Consider the following 19,633-nt stretch of genomic DNA (forward strand, 5'->3'; position numbering starts at 1 on the left):
CTGAAACAGAAGTTGCCAGATCCTTATATATAGTGAGAAGGTGGGGAGGGGTATTACTCAGAAGGGTGGTGGGAATGGGTGGTTGGCAGATAGCTGTGATGGGCCTGTTGACGACTCTTAACGACTGCAATAGGTCTTACAGGAAAAAGCAAGGGGTGAGATTTATTCCTTGCAATGCTAGAGAAGACATGCGAGGGAATGTTTAATAATAATAATAATAATAATAATAATAATAATAATAATAATAATAATTTATTTATACCCCGCCCATATGGCTGGGCTTCCCCAGCCACTCTGGGCAACTTCCAACACAATATTAAAATAACTTTCCTTCTGCCTGGAGCATCCTTCCTTTTGCATGTGATAGAAGATGGGCGTGACCTTACCTGTCCAGGTAACAAAAGGATGAGTCACGCAGCAACCCCCCCTTTTTTTACTTCCTTCTTTGTTTGACCAGCTTTTAGCTCTCAGCCAGCAGAAGCACTGGGATTATTCCCCCATGTGGGGTAGATCCACATATATATATTTGTAACTAAGTCTGCCTTCAAGAATCCAGCTGTGAACTGATGTGAGTGTGCTTTTATTGACTTTGAATAAGATTCTGGCGTCTTTATTCTTTTAAGGGGGATTCAAGGGAACTTACCAGGAACGTACAATTCAATCTGAGACAGACTGAATTGTATAGTAGTGAGAGGCTCACACGAGCCTGCAACCAGCTATCTGCTGTGCATGTAAAAAGGGGAATGTAAACTCTGCTAAGTTAAGGAACTTGCTAGCGCAAGTTAGGAAGGATATTAGTAAACAAAATAACCTCTCCTGCCACCCTGAACATTCCCAGGGTCCTTCAACAATTTTCCCCCTTTACTTCCTCAGCCCTCAAAGAATGAGCAGAGAGCTTTTTCCAGTCTACTTGTGCAGGTGTTTTGCTCACGACATGAGCATGTGTTTTTCTGTCTTATCATTCCATTGCACGCCGCCTGGAGGAAGACCTTCAAAACAGAGATTTGCATCCAGTGATCTTGCCGTCGGAGTCCTGCTTGGGATTTTCACACAGATGGGGCACTGTTGCTGTGGTTTGAGTGATTGAGACAGTGCCAGATTTACGTATAAACTAAACCACCTATAGCTGAGGGCCCCACTCTCTTGAGGGCCCACAAAAAAATTAAAGGGAAAAAATATGGATGCACATTTCCAAAATATAAGATAAAAATAAAATAAAACCTAATACAGCAACAGTATTTTGTGTTGTGTAGGCTCCTAGGATGTAAATAATGGGCCCCACCTGCTAGCCTGCTCCCTCAAATATCACTGGTTTGCTCATTTCTATATATAGGGTGCCTACATTTTGCATGTGCAAATGGCTTGGGATACCTATTAGGTCCATAAATTACCATATAGCGTATATTCAACACAAAAACATTGACAATTTGTTGTTGACAAAGGACAGCTGGACATATAAAGGGCCCCATTACCTTCTGTAGCTTAGGGACTCATCAAACCTAAATCCGGCCCTGGATTGAGAGAAATGCTATAACACTGCCAGGGTTGTGAATAATCTGTGGATTATCCTTTAGCAATAAGTCTACTTGTACAGATTCTTTTCTCTTTTGGACAGAACTTTGGTTCTGAGACATCCCATATTGCACTTGAACATGGTTTTGGCCTTGCATACATTATGTAAAGGCTATATCTAAAGAAACGAACCCTTAGTGGAATAGAAATGTCTTGTTTTTACATTCTGCCTTTCAGAAGTTCTATATAATTGCATAAAGAGTTATGTAAGCTGTGTTTCTTTATTTCTCTGCATTCCTTTGTGTTGCGCTTTCTTGGGCATCCGTGGGATAATATGAACATTAGAATTTATGGCCCTCCCTGTGAAACGCCCTCCCGTCAGATGTCAAGGAAATAAATAACTATATAACATTTAGAAGACATCTGAAGGCAGCCCTGTATTGGGAAGTTTTTAATATTTGATGTTTTTATGTTTTTATATGTGTTCATGGTTATATGGTTCAGCTGGACCATAAAGAAGGCTGATCGCTGAGGAATTGATGCTTTTGAATTCTGGTGCTGGAGGAGACTCTTGAGAGTCCCATGGACTGCAAGAAGATCAAACCGATCCATTCTTAAGGAAATCAGCCCTGAGTGCTCACTGGAAGGACAGATCCTGAAGCTGAGGCTCCAAGACTTTGGCCACCTCATGAGAAGAGAAGACTCCCTGGAAAAGACCCTGATGTTGGGAAAGATGGAGGGCACAAGGAGAAGGGGACGACAGAGGACAAGATGGTGGGACACTGTTCTCAAAGCGACTAGCATGAGTTTGACCAAAGTGCGGGAGGCAGTGGAAGACAGGAGTGCCTAGCGTGCTCTGGTCCAGGGGGTCACAAAGAGTCAGGCACGACTAAACAACAACAATGTGTTCATGGTGGAACCCAGCCAGATGCAACAACAACAATTCGTCCTGCATCCTCTTCTCTCTTTTTGCCAATTAATTTTCATTAAGTTTCAGAATTTTTCACAAATTACATTCCAATTCGCATCCAACGTTGATGCATCCTTTTCTTAAGGTGGCCAACGAAATGCCCCTTATGGGTAACCCACAAGCAGGACCCAAGCACAAGAGCAACTCTCCCCGCCTGCTGTTTCCGGCAACTGGGATTCAGAAGCATGGCTGCCTCTGACTGTGGAGACAGCGCAGAGCCGTCCTGGCTGGGAGCCATGAAGGTGCCTCTTATTCTGAGCCAGTTTCGTTTTGTCAACAGAGTGGCTCTCCATGGTTTCACAAGCAGGGGACATTCCCAGCCCCACTTGCAGGTGCCATTGGGGACTTTCTGCAGGCAAAGCAAATGCTCTTCCACACAGCTGTGGCCCTTGCCAAATTAATGCTTTTAGCTGTTCTTCTTTTTAGCTGTAATCTGTCTGAAGTCCCATCAGGGAGAAAGGCAGGGTACGAATAAATATAATACAGTCATACCTCATGTTACGTTTGCTTCATGTTACGTTTTTTCAGGTTGCATCCTGCGGTGACCCAGAAGTACCAGAAAGGGTTACTTCCAGGTTTCGCTGCTTGCGCATGCGCACAAGCACCAAATCACGCCGTGCACCTGCGCAGATACGGTGCTTCAGCAGGTTGTGGACTTTTCATGTTGTGAACAGGCCTCCAGAACGGATCCCGTTCTCAACCAGAGGTACCACTGTAGATAGATAGATGATAGATAGATGATAGATAGATAGATAGATAGATAGATAGATAGATATAGATAGATAGATAGATAGATAGATAGATAGATATAGATAGATAGATAGATATAGATAGATGATAGATAGATATAGATAGATAGATAGATAGATAGATAGATAGATAGATAGATAGATGATAGATAGATATAGATAGATAGATGATAGAAGATAGATAGATAGATAGATAGATAGATGATAGATAGATAGATAGATGATAGATAGATATAGATAGATGATAGATGATAGATAGATAGATAGATAGATAGATAGATAGATGATAGATAGATGAGATAGATGAAATAGATGATATAGATGATAGATGATAGATGATAGATGATAGATGATAGATGATAGATGATAGATGATAGATGATAGATAGATAGATAGATAGATAGATGATAGATTAGATAGATAAACCCTAGCCAAGTCAGTGTAGAAATTCAGTTCAGCTGAGTTTTAATGCAAATCTACTGCATGTCTCAAATCAATGCACCAACCAGCTAACCTCTGAAATTTGCACATCTCTGAAACTTGCGGCGCAGTTCTCCAGCCAAGTAATATGTGCACATTGAATGGGAATCTGTGCATGACAATGTCTCTGTGTGTGAAAATAACATTTAAAATGCATCATAATAGAGAATATTGCTTGGCAAAAAACCCACTCCTATTCAGAGAATTTTGCACTGGAATGCTTGCGAATTTTCAAAATGATGCTGAAAAATTGAAAACTGAACTTAAGATTTAAGGGGAAAATAGAAACTGAGAGCAGCAAAAATTGACAGTATGATCCTATGTATTTACTCAGAAGCAAATCTGGGTTCAATGGTGCTTACTCCCAAGGAGGTTTCCATGGGTTTGCAGCCTGCACATCTGCAGCAAAGATCATTAACTCGTTAGTTAATGCATTGGTGCCCAAACCTTTTTCAGCCACTGCCCCCTTGGCTCCATAGACTCACCCGATAAAAATAATCATTCAGCATTCACGACCTGCTAAGAAAGATAATAACACCATAAAGTTCAAAACAGTAAGAAGCAACTGCCCATTTATTCAAAATCCAATTAGAACTCTTTAATGAATTCCACGAAATTGATGAACTTCACCCTGTGGTTCCAGGTTTTCTATGCCTGAAAGTCATTTACACCTCCGGTGCCCCCCTGCCACCCCCTTTCCTCTCCGTGCCCCCTTGGTAATCCCACCCACCCCCCCAGGGGGCGCTAGCGCCCACTTTGGGAACCACTGAGTTAATGTGTAGCAGGAAACTCCACCAATGCACCCTGCTCTGTAATCCCCCCCCCCCAGCCAGTTGCAATGTGCTACAGCAGCGAGTGTTAATTGTATTATGTAGAAGCTCTCCTTTGCTCTGAGCCAAATGGCTGGTGAGGCAGGCATTTTGCGGAGTCATTTTTTCTCCTCCTGTGCAGAAAACAGCTCACTCCACCGAGCAGCTCACTCTCCCTTTGTTTTTTTCCCAAAGCCACTCAGGATCTCCGGAACAAATGAATCGTCTTCCAGTGAAGTGCGCTTGTCTCTGCCGATGCTCATATTCCCACCGCTCAGAGTTACCAGGCAACTGTTTGCCTCTGGAAAGGACATGTGTCGTCCTTTGTTTGGATCACTCTTCCCAGGAGCTGAGGTGGGCTGCCAGATTTATCGGGGGTCCGGGGTGCGGAAACACAAATATGAAATTATGCCGGGTCAGGGGTTCCCAGATATTTTCCAGCCGCTGACCTTTTGGTTCCGTCAACTCACTGGCCCCTACCCTACCTTACAGAAGACCTTGTTCAGGAAAGCTTTTTGCAAGACCCCTACTAAGGAAAATAACACCATAAGATTCAGAACAGAAACATTTAATCGTGCATGGCTTCAAAATGGAGCAGATCACCCCTGGGATCCTTTCTGTCCCATGTTCTGCCAAACTGAAGTTTCTGAACTGTCTTCAGAGGCAGCCCCACATATAGCGTGTTGCAGTAATCTAACATTGAGGTTAAAAAGTAAAGGGACCCCTGGAACTGGCGGAAATGACTGGCAGAATCTGAGACCAGGGAGAAGAGTCAGTGGAAGAAGATTGGAAAAAATTTAAAGTTTATTTACAGAAATACTGTAAAATTAAGGAATGTTAGAAGGATGCTGGAATGAAGTTACATGGCTTTAGCAGAAAGATTATAAAGAATTAAGTAAAAATAGATTGTTAATGGGTCAAAGTGGAAAATTTAAGGTTAGATTGGGTTAAGATAAATTATGGAACAAAAATTGAGTAAGATGGAAAGGATTTGCTGAAACAGCTAATTGAACTAGAATACAAAAAAAGGGAGGTGTGAGGAGGTCGATGAAACAAGTAAATGAAAGATAAAGATAGGGAAACATTGGATGTGTTTTTAAATGCTCGTTTTTCTTTTTTCTGTTTTACTGTATTTTTTTTTCTTTTTTCTTTTTTATGTATTTAATTTTTCACTTTTTCATCCTTCTTTTTTTCTGTAATCTTTAAACCCTTAATAAATATTTTTTTTAAAAAAAAAGTAAAGGGACCCCTGACCATTAGGTCCAGTCCTGGCCAACTCTGGGGTTGCGGCGCTCATCTCGCTCTATTGGCCGAGTGAGCCAGTGTACAACTTCTGGGTCATGTGACCAGCAGGACTAAGCCGCTTCTGGCAAACCAGAGCAGCGCACGGAAACACCATTTACCTTCCTGCTGGAGTGGTACCTATTTATCTACTTGCACTTTGACATGCTTTCAAACTGCTCGGTTGGCAGGAGCTGGGACCGAGCAATGGGAGCTCACCCCGTCATGGGGACTCGAACCGCCAACCTTCTGATCGGCAAGCCCAAGGCTCTGTGGTTTAACCCACAGTGCCACCCGCGTCCCAACCTTGAGGTTACCAGAGCACAAACAGAAGTTAGGCTATCCCTGTCCAGATGGGGGCACAGCTGGACCACCAGCTGAAGCTGATAGAAAGCCCTCTGTGCCACCGAGGCCACGTGAGCCTCAGGCAACAGCAGAGGATCCAGGAGGACCCCCAGGCTATGAACCCGCTCCTTCAGAGGAAGTGTAACCCCATCAAGAGCAGACCTACTGAAATCCTGATTTCATGAAAACTGCTCTGTCCTCTGTCAGGTGGGCACCAAAGGCTGCCTTTTGCAGGCTCTGCCTGCTTTTATTCTGGCTTACCCATCTCAGTCTGGAAGAGCCAAAACTCCAGCCTTGGCACTCCAAGGTTTACCAAACACGTGTCCCTTGGTCTCCTCCATAATTCGTCTCCAGGCATTGGACAGGGTCAGGCGAAGCTGAGCTTTAAAACCATCAGCGCCCATCTACACTGGCCTCAGACGTCAGGGGGATAATGGCTTCCATCTGTCTGTCAAAGCACACCGTTTCGCCCGTATTGACACTAGGCTCTCATTTGCTGGGTTAGGCAGCCAACCCTGGAAAGTATCAAAGATTTACATTTCTTAGCAGGGATTATTGCCCGGTTTTCATATTAAAGCTTTTGTCATCCAGGGAGCTACTTGCTGGAGGCGGGGAAGGAGAGAGGGGCCGGTTGGTTAGCGTAACTTTGGCGGGCAGATTCGTTTTGCCGGCCAGAATTGAAACATCTGGATCCTGCAGGACGAAAACATTATACAACAGCAAAGCAGGGTGTGTTGTTCCTGGTCAACGCACTTGGAAAAGTAGCCTTTGCTTGAAGCACCAAAATGGGACGCTGGCCAAGGCTGGCAGTCCTGGCTCGGAGAGGAATTTAAGGAGGTTATTATATTGTGCACTTGCACTGACATTTGGCATTTCTCTAATCGTTGCTTTTAAAAAACAACAACATAAATGTTGCATAAAATTAACTGTCCAACAAGAATGAGGGTGGCCATTAGCTAGGTGACTTTTAAAAGAACTAAAGCAGAGAGCTCTAAGCATGTTATTAGTATTAGCTAAGAAAGCTTTAGAGAAGCTGCATGTTCAGAGACAGTATATCCCCAAATTCCAAAAGACGCAGGTGACACTGTGGGTTAAACCACAGAGCCTAGGACTTGCTGATCAGAAGGACGGCGGTTCGAATCCCCGTGACGGGGTGAGCTCCCATTGCTCAGTCCCTGCTCCTGCCAACCTAGCAGTTCGAAAGCACGTCAAAGTGCAAGTAGATAAATAGGTTTCACTCCGGCAGGAAGGTAAACAGCGTTTCCGTGCGCTGCTCTGGTTCGCCAGAAGAGGCTCAGTCATGCTGGCCACATGACCCGGAAGCTGTACACCAGCTCCCTTGGCCAATAAAGCGAGATGAGCGCCGCAACCCCAGAGTCGGCCACGACTGGGCCTAATGGTCAGGGGTCCCTTTACCTTTACCTTTAAGAAAGCTTTAGAGAACCTGCATGTTCAGAGACAGTATATCCCCAAATTCCAAAAGATTGAGAACAAACAAGGGAAAGGCCCTTACTTCGTTTTTTTAAAAATGTTCAGTTTTGTTCTTTAAAAAGAAAACGTGTGTTCCCATACATATGCCACCATCTGTAAAATGCATTCTTAGTAAGTGATCTACAATTTAGCATAAAACTTTGGTTTCCTGGTATTCAGAACAGACATGGACTTTGGTCTTTCAAATTTCAGCAACGCTCTTTCTGTTTCTGTCTTTCTACTCTAAGAACACCACAGCACCCGCCCTTTCCTTAAGAAGCTGTTTCCAGAAGCCTATTGGAACAAGAAAGTCTTTACCTGCCGGAAGAAGGACATCAAGGAGGGAGCCAGTCTAACTAGCAAAGGAGTTCCAAAGTTGTCTGGGAGAAGCCACCACTGAGAAGGCCCTCTCCCACGTCTTTATCAAGCGGGCCTGGGAGGGTGGCAGGACCAAGAGAAGGGCCTCCCTCTGAACTCGGAGCCTGGGGAGGATAATATGAGAAGCTGCCAATAGCCCTGGACCCAAGACTTATAGCTCTAGCCACAGTCCCCACCCAACAAGTACAAAAGGAACTGAACAGAATGACCCAATAGGTTTAGGACCAAACCTGTTGCCTACATGGATCTAATCAATGCTTCTCATTTCTTTCTTAGTTCTCAGCAGTATTTGCCATTGACATCTCACTTGCCGGATCATTACCTTATTGTGGTGCGTGGGCTTGCATGTTCCTATGACCCTTGTGAGTGAAGCCGTCGGGAATCTCGTACTCCCAGCAGGGTCACCCGAGGCGGTAAGGTCAAAGGGAAGGAGCTGGACAAAGAATGATCCAAGAAGTCCTCAATGGCAGAACAGGCGGATGATAACAAGCGGTATGTTACGACGGCTGTGAAGGCGGATGAAGGCTGCAAAGGATAAGAATCTACCGGTCGTCGTGAGTACTCACACCATCGGATCAGAGCCTTACTGCGAAGACTGATCTACACACATAAAATAAATTCATAGCACAGGGTCTTCCAAAAACCCATCCCAAACCCAAATCCCAAAAGTCCCATGGCAATCAGCAAATGATAACGGAGGCAGGATCGTGAAATTTGCAAGCCCTAGTCGTGAACCGGCACATGGGCGGTGAATACAGATTCAGTCATTCTGACTCAAGGAATGAAGCAGTTGAGCAGCTCGGCAGCTGTATCCATGACTGAGCAGCCCTTCTGGGGATCCACTCTGCTCACCCCAAAAAGGGGGAGGGGCTCGAAAATGTGCCCTAAACATAGCCTGCCTCCCTTTTCCCCTGACTGGATCACTGCGCCCAGTGGGGTCACCACCCAGCGGTCGCAAAAGACCAATGTCCCCACTGTGGAAGGACATGTGGATCCAGATCTGGCCTCCACAGTCACCGGTGGACTCATTGTTAAAACCATGTGAAATAGAGTCGAGAGTGGATTTCATGCTCTTTATTCAGCTCATAGTGGTGAGGAGGAATGAAAGTTCCCCCAAAATATCTGCTTTATATACATTATTTACACAATGGGCCCAACGTGATTGGCTAATTCTGGGATTCTCCTGTAGGCCAATAAGGTTGTGGATTCACTTCCATCTGGAGCTGGATTAGGTGGCTCCTGCGGACCAATCATACTGCTGCATTGTTCTAGGACCAATCAGACTGCTGCATTCTGAATCCTATTGTTCTAGGACCAATCAGACTGCCGCATTTTGGATCTTATTCGACTCAGTACATAACACCATGTTTGTGGAAGACAATCTGACTCGGCTATGAGGGATCGCCAAAGAAGAAGAAGAAGAAGAAGAAGAAGAAGAAGAAGAAGAAGAAGAAGAAGAAGAAGAAGAAGAAGGAGCCATTGACATCTCAGTTTGGGACTCTTCCATATGGAGCAAAGGGAGGGGAGGGACTTCTGGTGAGTTCAGCCGCCATCTGAGGCCCAGCCGAGCCTCGAACGGAGCCACGAAATCTCTGGCTGAAGAGTGCTTTGCTCCCGCCTGTGCCAAGACGGCTGTGGGATGAGTCGGCTTCAGCAGGCGGCCACTGGAGGAACGGCGGGGCGTGTTTTGGTCTCCTGCAAAGGCCTCACTAAATATTCCACACCTCTATCCAAGCACAACCTCTGGGACCCTGGGTGAGAAATGACAGGTGGGAGCCAGGCAAGAGGATCTGGCAGGGCAATCGCAGAATCATAGATCTGAGGAGTTGGGATCCCCAAGGGCCATCTAGACCAACCCCCTGCAATGCAATAATTGAAGCTAAAGCATCCCTGGCAGATGGGCATCCGACCTCTGCTGAGAAACCTCCAGCGAAGGAAAGTCCACCACTGTTTCTATATTATTATTATTATTATTATTATTATTATTATTATAGAAGACAGAAGTGCCTGGCGTGCTCTGGTCCATGGGGTCACAAAGAGTCAGACACGACTAAACAACTAAATAACAACATTCTTATTATTATTATTATTTATTTATTATTATTATTACAATTCTTTATTACAAAACAATTTACATATAACATAAACAGGACAACAACAACACATGAATAAACATAAACATAAACACTAACAACATATAATAATACTAAATAATAAATTTTTCTTTATACCCCACCCTTCCCGGTTCAGAAAACCGGGCTCAGGGTGGCTAACAACAAATTTAAAACACTTAATTGATGCAATATAATACAGTATAAAACGTGAATAACAATAAATTCAGAATATCATTAATTTCTGATTCACTTCATTGCATATTTTATACCTTCTTAATCTACACGCACTGATTTATTATTATTATTTTCTGTTACTTATCAAAAGAAATTTTACTTTTATAGTTTCCTGATACTTCAAGATTCAGTCTAAATCTCTCAGGAGATTTACATTACCATAATACTTTCTAAGGTATTCTTTCAATATTATCCAGTCTTTGTTGACTTTCTGGTTTAAGTTTCCTCTTATTCTCCCAGTCATTTTTGTGAGTTCTAGATATTCTATCATCTTCGCTTGCCAGACAATTTTTGTTGGGATTAAGTCACCTTTCCAACTTTTTGCTATCAAAATCCTAGCCGCCATGGTTGGGTACATAACAAGGGTTCTATGGTTTTTTTTGTTTTTTTGTTTTGTATTTTAATCACATAATACCTTTCCTGTTCTGCCCCCGAGTTTTCCCACAGGGCTGTCAAGGATTTGCCCACCATATTTGCCAGGTTCATGAATCTTAATATAAACATTAAAAGTGCCTCCTAGTCTAGCCTCCTGTTCGCGAGTAAATTGGCAAAAATGTATAAATCTAAATCAAACAAGTGTTGGAAATGTAAAGAGAAATAAGGTTCTTTTCATCGTATGTGTTGGTCTTTTAGTAAGGTTATAGCTTACTGGGAAATGATATATAATGAAATGAAAAGGATGTTTAAAATAACGTTCATAGGTGGGGGGAAAGCTCTGCTTTTGGGAATTATAGGGTCAGAACTACCTAAATTGTTTAGAAATTTATTTATGTATGCAACTACAGCGGCAAGGCTGTTACTTGCCCCCAAATGGAAAGAAGCAGAAATCCCAGCAAAAGAAGAATGGATACAAAAGCTTATGGCATATGCAGAAATGGCGAAACTTACCGGAAAAACAAGAAATCAAGATAACCAACTTTTTATAAATGAGTGAAAATGGTTTATTGAATATTTACAGATGAATTGTAAACAGATAAGAACATTGGCAGGATTATTGTAACAACCTGCAGTTTCATAAGAGTATATATTTAAAGAAGATGAATGAATGAGAAAATTAAGTTAATTTGGATATGCAGAAGATATTAAAAATAAATTTAAGGAACCGCAGAAAGAGAGGGAAGGAAGTCAAGCTTCGAAATGTCAAAACGATTGTAAAATTAGTGAAATGTATAAACTTGAAAAGTATAATTAAAACATTTAATTAAAAAAAGGAAGCAAGGTGGACATCATGTTGTATCCTGACTGCCACCCCAGAACATGGCGCGATTCAAGTTTTTCCGTCGTCAAGGTTTTCAGAAATAAAAGAAAGCAAACTGGAGTTTCCATTGTCTTTGAGTCTCATGATTATACAAAAGGAAGAAAAACGATCTTGTGCTAGGGGTGCGTGGAAGTCCAAAGATTTGCCCAGCATCTGTGTGGTTTTTCTAAAGAAATTCCAGCGTGTTCCTGTGCCCTTCCCCACCCTAAATATGAAAGCCCTGTACATATGAAAGCACTTTGTTCCCCATTTACTATGTTGGGAAATCTAAAAATGGCTGTGACATTTCCTCTTTTTCAGTCAGAGTGAGTGAAAGGAGCCACTCCTGGGTGAATTAAGCCTGCTAAATTGCGGACAAAAAGGTCCCAGGGATTTTTGTAAGGGAAGTCAAAGGGATTCACCGTTCTCCATAGCTTGCTGAGTGGGATGCATTCTTGCTTGCATATTTAACTTTGCAGTTTCTGGCAGTTGTTTGTATCCCCTGAAAACCCTTAAAGTAAAGGTAAAGGGACCCCTGACCATTAGGTCCAGTCGTGGCCGACTCTGGGGTTGCGGTGCTCATCTCACTTTATTGGCCGAGGGAGCCGGAGTACAGCTTCCGGGTCATGTGGCCAGCATGACTAAGCCGCTTCTGGCGAACCAGAGCAGCGCACGGAAACGCCGTTTACCTTCCCACCGGAGCGGTACCTATTTATCTACTTGCACTTTGACATGCTTTCAAACTGCTAGGTTGGCAGGAGCAGGGACAGAGCAACAGGAGCTCACCCCGTCGTAGGGATTCGAACCGCCGACCTTCTGATCGGCAAGTCCTAGGCTCTTTGGTTTAACCCACAGCACCACCCGCGTCCCTTAGAGGGCACAAGGCTGGAAAAGGCTGGAAGAGAGATTACATGCTGTTCACATTTGGGGAAGACTCTGTTTTTATGACGTTTTGTGGCTCTCTGGAGCAAGGGCGGAGACGTGGTGAAATCTTTAATTAAAACACGAAAGAGAGGAAAACCAGGGCCTCCTGATGATGCCATCTTAAAAGAGGAACACATTTGTTGTGGCATGAGGTTTGTAACACAAAGAGGCTTGGGGCACCGTCAACTCATGGGCACCCAAGGAGGCTAAAGCTGGCCAACTCGGATGGCCTTAAAGGAGGATTGGACAAATTCATGGAGGATGAGGCTCTGAGAGGCAGTGTGCCTCTGAATCCCAGTTGCTGGAAACTGCAGGAGGGGAGAGGGCTGTTGAACAAAAGTCCCGCCTGTGGGATATTCTCTCTCTCTCTCTCTCTCTCTCTCTCTCTCTCTCTCTCTCTCTCTCATTTTTATTAGGAATTTCAACATAACAGTTTATCAAGAATACATCAACCCCCCTCCCCCCTTTCTTTCCCTCCCTCCTCCCAAAAGAAAGGAAAAACCACCCTCCCACCTCCTCCAGACTTCCCTCAGCTCCTCTCTCTGGTTTCTCAGCGCATGTTATTCTCTGCATATTATAAAATTGTAAAGATCCTTGATTTATCTCTCTGTATATTACCAATAAAGAGTTTGTGAACGTTCATTCAAAACCTGCCAAGACGTCCAGTTCATTTTGTTGTTTCTTTAAATACTTTGTAAAAGGTTCCCATTCTTCTTTAAAATCACAGTTGTCCTTGCCACGTAGTCTGTGTGTCAGTTTCACCAATTCCGCGTAGTCCATCAGTTTCTCTTGCCACACGCCTGTGGGATTTTCATTGGGGCATCTGGTAGACTCCTGAGAGAATGGGACTGAATCACAGAATCGTGGAACTGTAGAGTTGGAAGGGACCCTGAGGCGCATCTAGTCCAGCCCCCAGCGATGAAAGAATCACAGTTCAAGAATCCTTGACAGGTGGCCATCCAAACTTTGTGTAGAAACCTCCAATATGTCCAGGATGCTGGGTTAATTGGGTCCCCTCTCTGAAGGCTCTCCTGATCTTCTTAAGTTCTACAAGACAGAATGTATTTAAGTTGGGAACAGTGGGTGGCAGAACTTTCACTTTCAAGCATTGCTTCATTTCAGACGCCTGCTTGACTCTTCCATTTCCGTGGCCTTTTTCTGACGTATCACTCAACCATCGGTTCCTGTGTATCGTTGTCCTTAAGTTAACTAAGCCTTTTTGTGCTGTTTCATGGGTGCATTGTATTCACAGCCCATAAGTAAAGGTAAATAGACCCCTGACCATTAGGTCCAGTCGTGACCGACTCTGGGGTTGCGGCGCTCATCTCACTTTACTGGCCGAGGGAGCCGGCGTACAGCTTCCAGGTCATGTGGCCAGCAGGACTAAGCCGCTTCTGACGAACCAGAGCAGCGCACAGAAACACCGTTTACCTTCCCGCTGGAGCGGTACCTATTTATCTACTTGCACTTTGAGGTGCTTTCAAACTGCTAGGTTAGCAGGAGCAGGGACCGAGCAATGGGAGCTCACCCTGTTGCGGGGATTCAAACCGCGACCTTCTGATCGGCAAGTCCTAGGCTCTGTGGTTTAACCCACAGCGCCACCCGCATCCCACATTCACAGCCCATACTGTCTGTTTATTTTGAGACAGACAAGTCAAAGAAGCATGGGGCAAAAGAGAACTTGCAGGGTTAGAGGCAAAAACATTTGGGGAGATGGGTTTTTGCAAGATCTAGAACCCAAGGAGGCAGCGTCGTCCCAAAGCAGCGCCTCAACGAGTGACAGGCAGAAATCTAGGGCAAGGAGATAAATGGACTTTAAGTGTCTGGCAAAAGACACGCCACAGCTGAACATTTTCCACATATGGGAATAATGAAGTCCATCGGACACTCAGGCTCAGTCCCAGCCACACGCGAAGATTGCAACATGTGACACAGAAACGTCAAAGGGGGTGAGAATGGGGCTTTCTGGCCTGCCTCCCTCCGTGCCCCATAACAAACCCTCCTGCCTTTTCCTAGGAATATAATCCAGCAATCCTTTCTTATTTATAAATCTATGCCTGTAAGAAAAACAATCTTCTGTCTTCCAGGGAACTCTGCCGTTCCTCGGAATCTGGTGGAGGGATTCCACAGCGAGGAGCTCAGCAGTTCTGGAGAAGCTCCTTGGCCCCTGCGGCTGATTTTTCTCTGCATTGCGCACAGCTGCTGGGAAGTGTGGGGTGTGTTTTGGGATGCGATATCGGACCTTAAGGCCCAATGGGACTGTTCACCCAGAGGGCTGCCCTGCCAGAGTCTTCTGCGGGATGCGGGCATAAATGGAAAGAGGATTTGCTGTAATAATAATAATTTATTATTTATACCCCTCGCATCTGGCTGAGTTTCCCCAGCCACTCTGAGCGGCTCCCAATCGAGTGTTAAAAACAATACAGTATTAAATATTAAAAACTTCCCTAAACAGAACTGCCTTCAGATGTCTTTTAAAAATAAGATAGCTGCTTATTTCCTTCACATCTGAAGGGAGGGCGTTCCACAGGGCAGGTGCCACTACCGAGAAGGCCCTCTGCCTGGTTCCCTGTAACCTCACTTCTCACAGGGAGGGAATCGCCAGAAGGCCCTCGGAGCTGGACCTCAATGTCTGGGCAGAACGATGGGGGTGGAGACGCTCCTTCAGGTCTACTGGGCCAAGGCCGTTTAGGGCTTTAAAGGTCAGCACCCAACACTTTGAATTGTGCCAGGAAACGTACTGGGAGCCAATGTAGGTCTTTCAGGACCGGTGTTATGTGGTCTCGGCGGCCGCTCACAGTCACCAGTCTAGCTGCCACATTCTGGATTAGTTGTAGTTTCCGTGTCACCTTCAAAGGTAGCCCTACATAGAGCACCTTGCAGTAGTCCAAGCGGAAGATAACCAGAGCATGCACCACTCTGGCACGACAGGAAGAGTCTTAGCCTGCGTAGCAGATGGAGCTGGGAGACAGCTGCCCTGGACACAGAATTGAACTGCGCCTCCATGGACAGCTGTGAGTCCAGAATGACTCCCAGACTGCGCACCTGGTCCTTCAGGGGCACAGTTGCCCCATTCAGGACCAAGGAGTCCTCCACACCTGCCTGCCCCCTGTCCCCCCAAAACAGTACTTCTGTCTTGTCAGGATTCAGCCTCAATCTATTAGCCACCATCCATCCTCCAACTGCCTCCAGACACTCACACAGGACCTTCACCGCCTTCACTGGTTCTGATTTGAAAGAGAAGAAGAGCTGCAGGAAGGATTCCCCAAAGAGAAAGAACTTCAGATACCAGTTGTTTCCAAGAATGTACAGGAAGCTGCCTTAAAGCAACCCTGTTATTATGGAACAGAACGTCCCTGTTTTAATCAGAGAAGTGCTGGAGGGTATGCACCTGAGAGGGGCCGGAACTGAGTTCCAGAGAGTTCCGACTGGGAAAAAACTCCTGCCCTGCACATAGAAAGGCAGCACATCAGGAGGAAATGTCTCGATGACATGCTAGCTTTCAGTGTGCAGGGTATATTTCCCCCCTGCCCTTCTCCCATGTATGAAGAACCTCCATTGGATAGCTCTCCCCCACCATTTGCCAGCCGAAATATTGCAGCCTGGGCATGAGTTCATTGCCTCAATGAGGACAGGATCCTTGCAGAGACTTGGAAGAAGAAGTGCCTTGCCTCAGCCACAAACCCCCAGCGTGTCCTTAAGGGAATGCAATTTTACCACCTGGAAATGGAGAAAAGCCTCGCTAATAGGATTTCCTGCAAGGAGGTGCCTGCGGGACTTGCCTGCCCACCACAGAGAGCCCAAAAAGCTGGTGAACAGGGAGGGGTGCTCCCTCTGTCCCCACTGTGCTCGCCCGCAGGAAAAACAAGCTGGATCTTTCCTGCTTTTTTAATCGTTCCCTTGGCAAACAGCTCCCAACATTGGAGGAGATGTTTTGGAAAATCACAGCGATGTAAAAAAAGGAAAGGAGGGAGGGGGGGGAGAAACACCCAAGCAAAACACTCGTAAAAAAAAACCCCATCTTTGATTTCCATGCTGTTTATGCTCTTCATAAAAATATATAAAAAAAGGTTTAATGGCCCTCAGAGGAGAAATGTGTGTGTGGGGGGGGACTTATTTCTCACAACTCTCTCTCTCTCTCTTTCCCTCCCCCTCCTCAAATAAATTGGACAGATAATTAGTATTTTCGTGAATTCGGTGGAAAATTGGAAAGCCCTTTCCCGAAACTTCCACAAACATGCAAACAGGGTTTGGGGTGAGCAGAGCTGGGGCTCAGGGCTGTTTGTTCCGATTTAGGGTCTTTTTCACTCTCCAAATCTTAACCTTGAACCTATTTCCAGAGGAACCTTGGAAGTGTGTCCTAAGTTGGCACTGTGGGTGCTCTCAAAAGCGGGGTGCACAATTTGGGCCTGTGCCGATTGCACCCTCGAGAGGAGGGGCGGGGAGGGAATGAAATAAAAGGGGGGCTGAAGAAAGTGAGAGGTTTGGGGCGCCTGTGGGGAGCTGGCCTGGCCAGGCCTCCACGACTGTCTTTTGGCCACATTGACCCGATCCTCTCCTTTTCTTCTCCCCAAAGAGAAAAGGCTCGGCCAAGCGATTCGCTCATCGTCCATTTCCAAGAAACATTTTATTCTCCTCCTTGCCTTCTCTGTTCGGTTGTTTATGCTCTCCTTGCTCAGAAAAGGAGGGGAAAATAAAAGGGGACGCCCCCCCCCCCCCGTGTGGCTGTGCCCAATTTTCCTCTGGGAACCTCTTTAAAGTTTTGAAAGGAGGAAAAGGCAAAACGTTTTAAACACATAGAAAGAAAGAAAGAAAGAAAGAAAGAAAGAAAGAAAGAAAGAAAGAAAGAAAGAAAGAAAGAAAGAAAAGAATTAGCTCTGGAAGGTTTTCAGAAGATTCCTTTAAGGCTCTTCCAAGCTTTCGAGAAGAGGAAATATGTCTCCTTAATCTCTCACGCTGCGAATGGGACCACATTTCAGACTTTTTATTAGTTATTTTTCCTAATTTTCATTCCCTCCCCTCCCCTTTGAAACAAGATCTTAATTTTTCGCCCAGCATTGGCAATCCCTGCCTACCTCGTCAAATTGCATATTTTCGAGCGTGATTGATGACAGAGGAGCCAGCCGTGGCCTATCGTCCTAAATGGCTTTAAAAGAGGGGACTGTCCACAGTCGGAGGCAGCGACGCTTCTGAATCTCACTTGCTGGAACCACAAGAGGGGACAGTTGCCCCTGTGTTCGAATCCTGCTTGCTGGTTTCCAACAGGATTCTGGCTTGCCACTTTGAGAACAGGACGCTGGACTAAATGGGCCATTGGCTCTTCTTAGGTTCCTAATAATAATAATAATAATAATAATAATAATAATAATAATAATAAATTTATTTATACCCCGCCCATCTGGTCTTACAACACCAAAATCCACATAGAACTTTTAGCTTATCTCATTGAGATCCACAGGGCTCAGGATACCTACCTGCATCACTACTGAAAAATCATTGATGGCCTTTTCACTGTCAGAAGCATATGTCAACCGTTCTTCATATGGCTTGCTTTCCAGACTCTTGATCATCTTGGCTGCCCTCCTCTGCCCACCTTCCAGCTTGTCAACATCCTTCTTAAACTGTGGCGCCCAGAACTGGACATTGTTGTTTTTGTTGAGTCATTTAGTCGTGTCCGCCTCTTCGTGACCCCCTGGACCAGAGCACGCCAGGCCCTCCTGTCTTCCACTGCCTCCCGCAGTTTGGTCAAACTCATGCTGGTAGTTTCGAGAACACTGTCCCACCATCTCATCCTTTGTCATCCCCTTCTCCTTGTGCCCTCCATCTTCCCAACATCAGGGTCTTTTCCAGGGAGTCTTCTCTTCTCATGAGGTGGCCAAAGTCTTGGAGCCTCAGCTTCAGGATCTGTCCTTCCAGTGAGCACTCAGGGCTGATTTTCTTAAGAATGGATAGGTTTGATCTTCTTGCAGTCCATGGGACTCTCAAGAGTCTCCTCCAGCACCAGAATTCAAAAGCATCCATTCTTCGGCAATCAGCCTTCTTTATGGTCCAGCTCTCACTTCCATACATCACTACTGGAAAAACCAGAGCTTGAACTATACGGACCTTTGTTGGCAAGGTGATGTCTCTCCAGAACTGGACACAGGACCCCAAATGTGGTCTGACTGAGGCAGAATATAGCGGTACTATGACTTCCCTTGATCTGGACACTAGACTTCTGTTGATGCAGCCTAGAATAGCATTAGCCTTTTTTCCTGCTGCATCACACTGCTCGCTTATGAGAAGATTGCGGTCCACTAAGACCACTAGATCCATTTCATTCTGCCTCATTGCACCACTCTATCCTTATGTCACACAACTGTGACGGGGTGGGGGAAGCTACTTCTGATAAAATTATCTGTCCTGCTGCAACGCATAGAGGCACAGGAGCCCCTGCAGAATCTCGATGTGGCAACCTTACCTAGGGCGTCTTTCCTCCAGGCGTTTTTTGCTCCAAAGACATTTCTTTTCTCCCAATTAAGGGCCTCGTTTGGCTCTAATAAGGTGCTTATTGACTCTCGGGCCTCCATTGATCCAAACAAGGCTGCCACGAACGTTTAATGAATCGCCTCCGAGATACATCAGAGCGCAGGTAATAAACTGTGGCTGGCACGGGCAAGCATCCCTTAATTATGTTCCTCTTAATACAGCAAGTCCATAATGAATTTTTGAGGCATTTAATTACCCGTTTGGCAAGGTAATCAAGGGGTAGTTAATGATAAAGTTGGCGTCAGGGTGGGGCTTGAAAACAGAGAAAGTGCCCAATGTGGAGTGCAAAAAAAAAGAAAAAGAAAAAGTCTCTTAACTAAGGAGAAATGAAGTTCCTCCAGCTGTCTGGTTAAGGAGTTATTAGCAGATCGTTTTCGCAAATGCGCAAAGACCACACTTGAGAAATCCGCCGTCTTCCAGGATGTAATTTGAAGCAGAGCTTTGCGCGGCCCTTCCAGCAAATCCATTTTCAGGGCAGGTCTGAAGTCCTGGGATATTGGAGGCAGCAAGGCACAGGGTGCTCCTGAACATGTGCAAATTTCTTTCTTCTTCTTCTTCTTCTTCTTTTTCTTTTTTTTTCAAAATTATAACAAGACATATTA

At 45.1% G+C, this 19,633-nt stretch overlaps 1 long non-coding RNA gene across 1 annotated transcript in view; it reads right to left on the bottom strand.

The window, feature by feature from the left end:
• The window catches only part of LOC310762298, a 116,434-nt gene extending 97,548 nt beyond the window's left edge, over positions 1–18,886 (bottom strand). The window contains exon 1 of the long non-coding RNA XR_014547938.1: positions 18,146–18,886. This is a non-coding gene — a long non-coding RNA (uncharacterized lncRNA). The remainder of the gene's footprint in view (positions 1–18,145) is intronic.
• Between the last annotated feature and the right edge of the window lie 747 nt (positions 18,887–19,633).

This window comes from Podarcis filfolensis (assembly GCF_964270895.1).
Source record: "Podarcis filfolensis genome assembly, chromosome: 5".
NCBI classification, from domain to species: Eukaryota; Metazoa; Chordata; class Lepidosauria; order Squamata; family Lacertidae; genus Podarcis; species Podarcis filfolensis.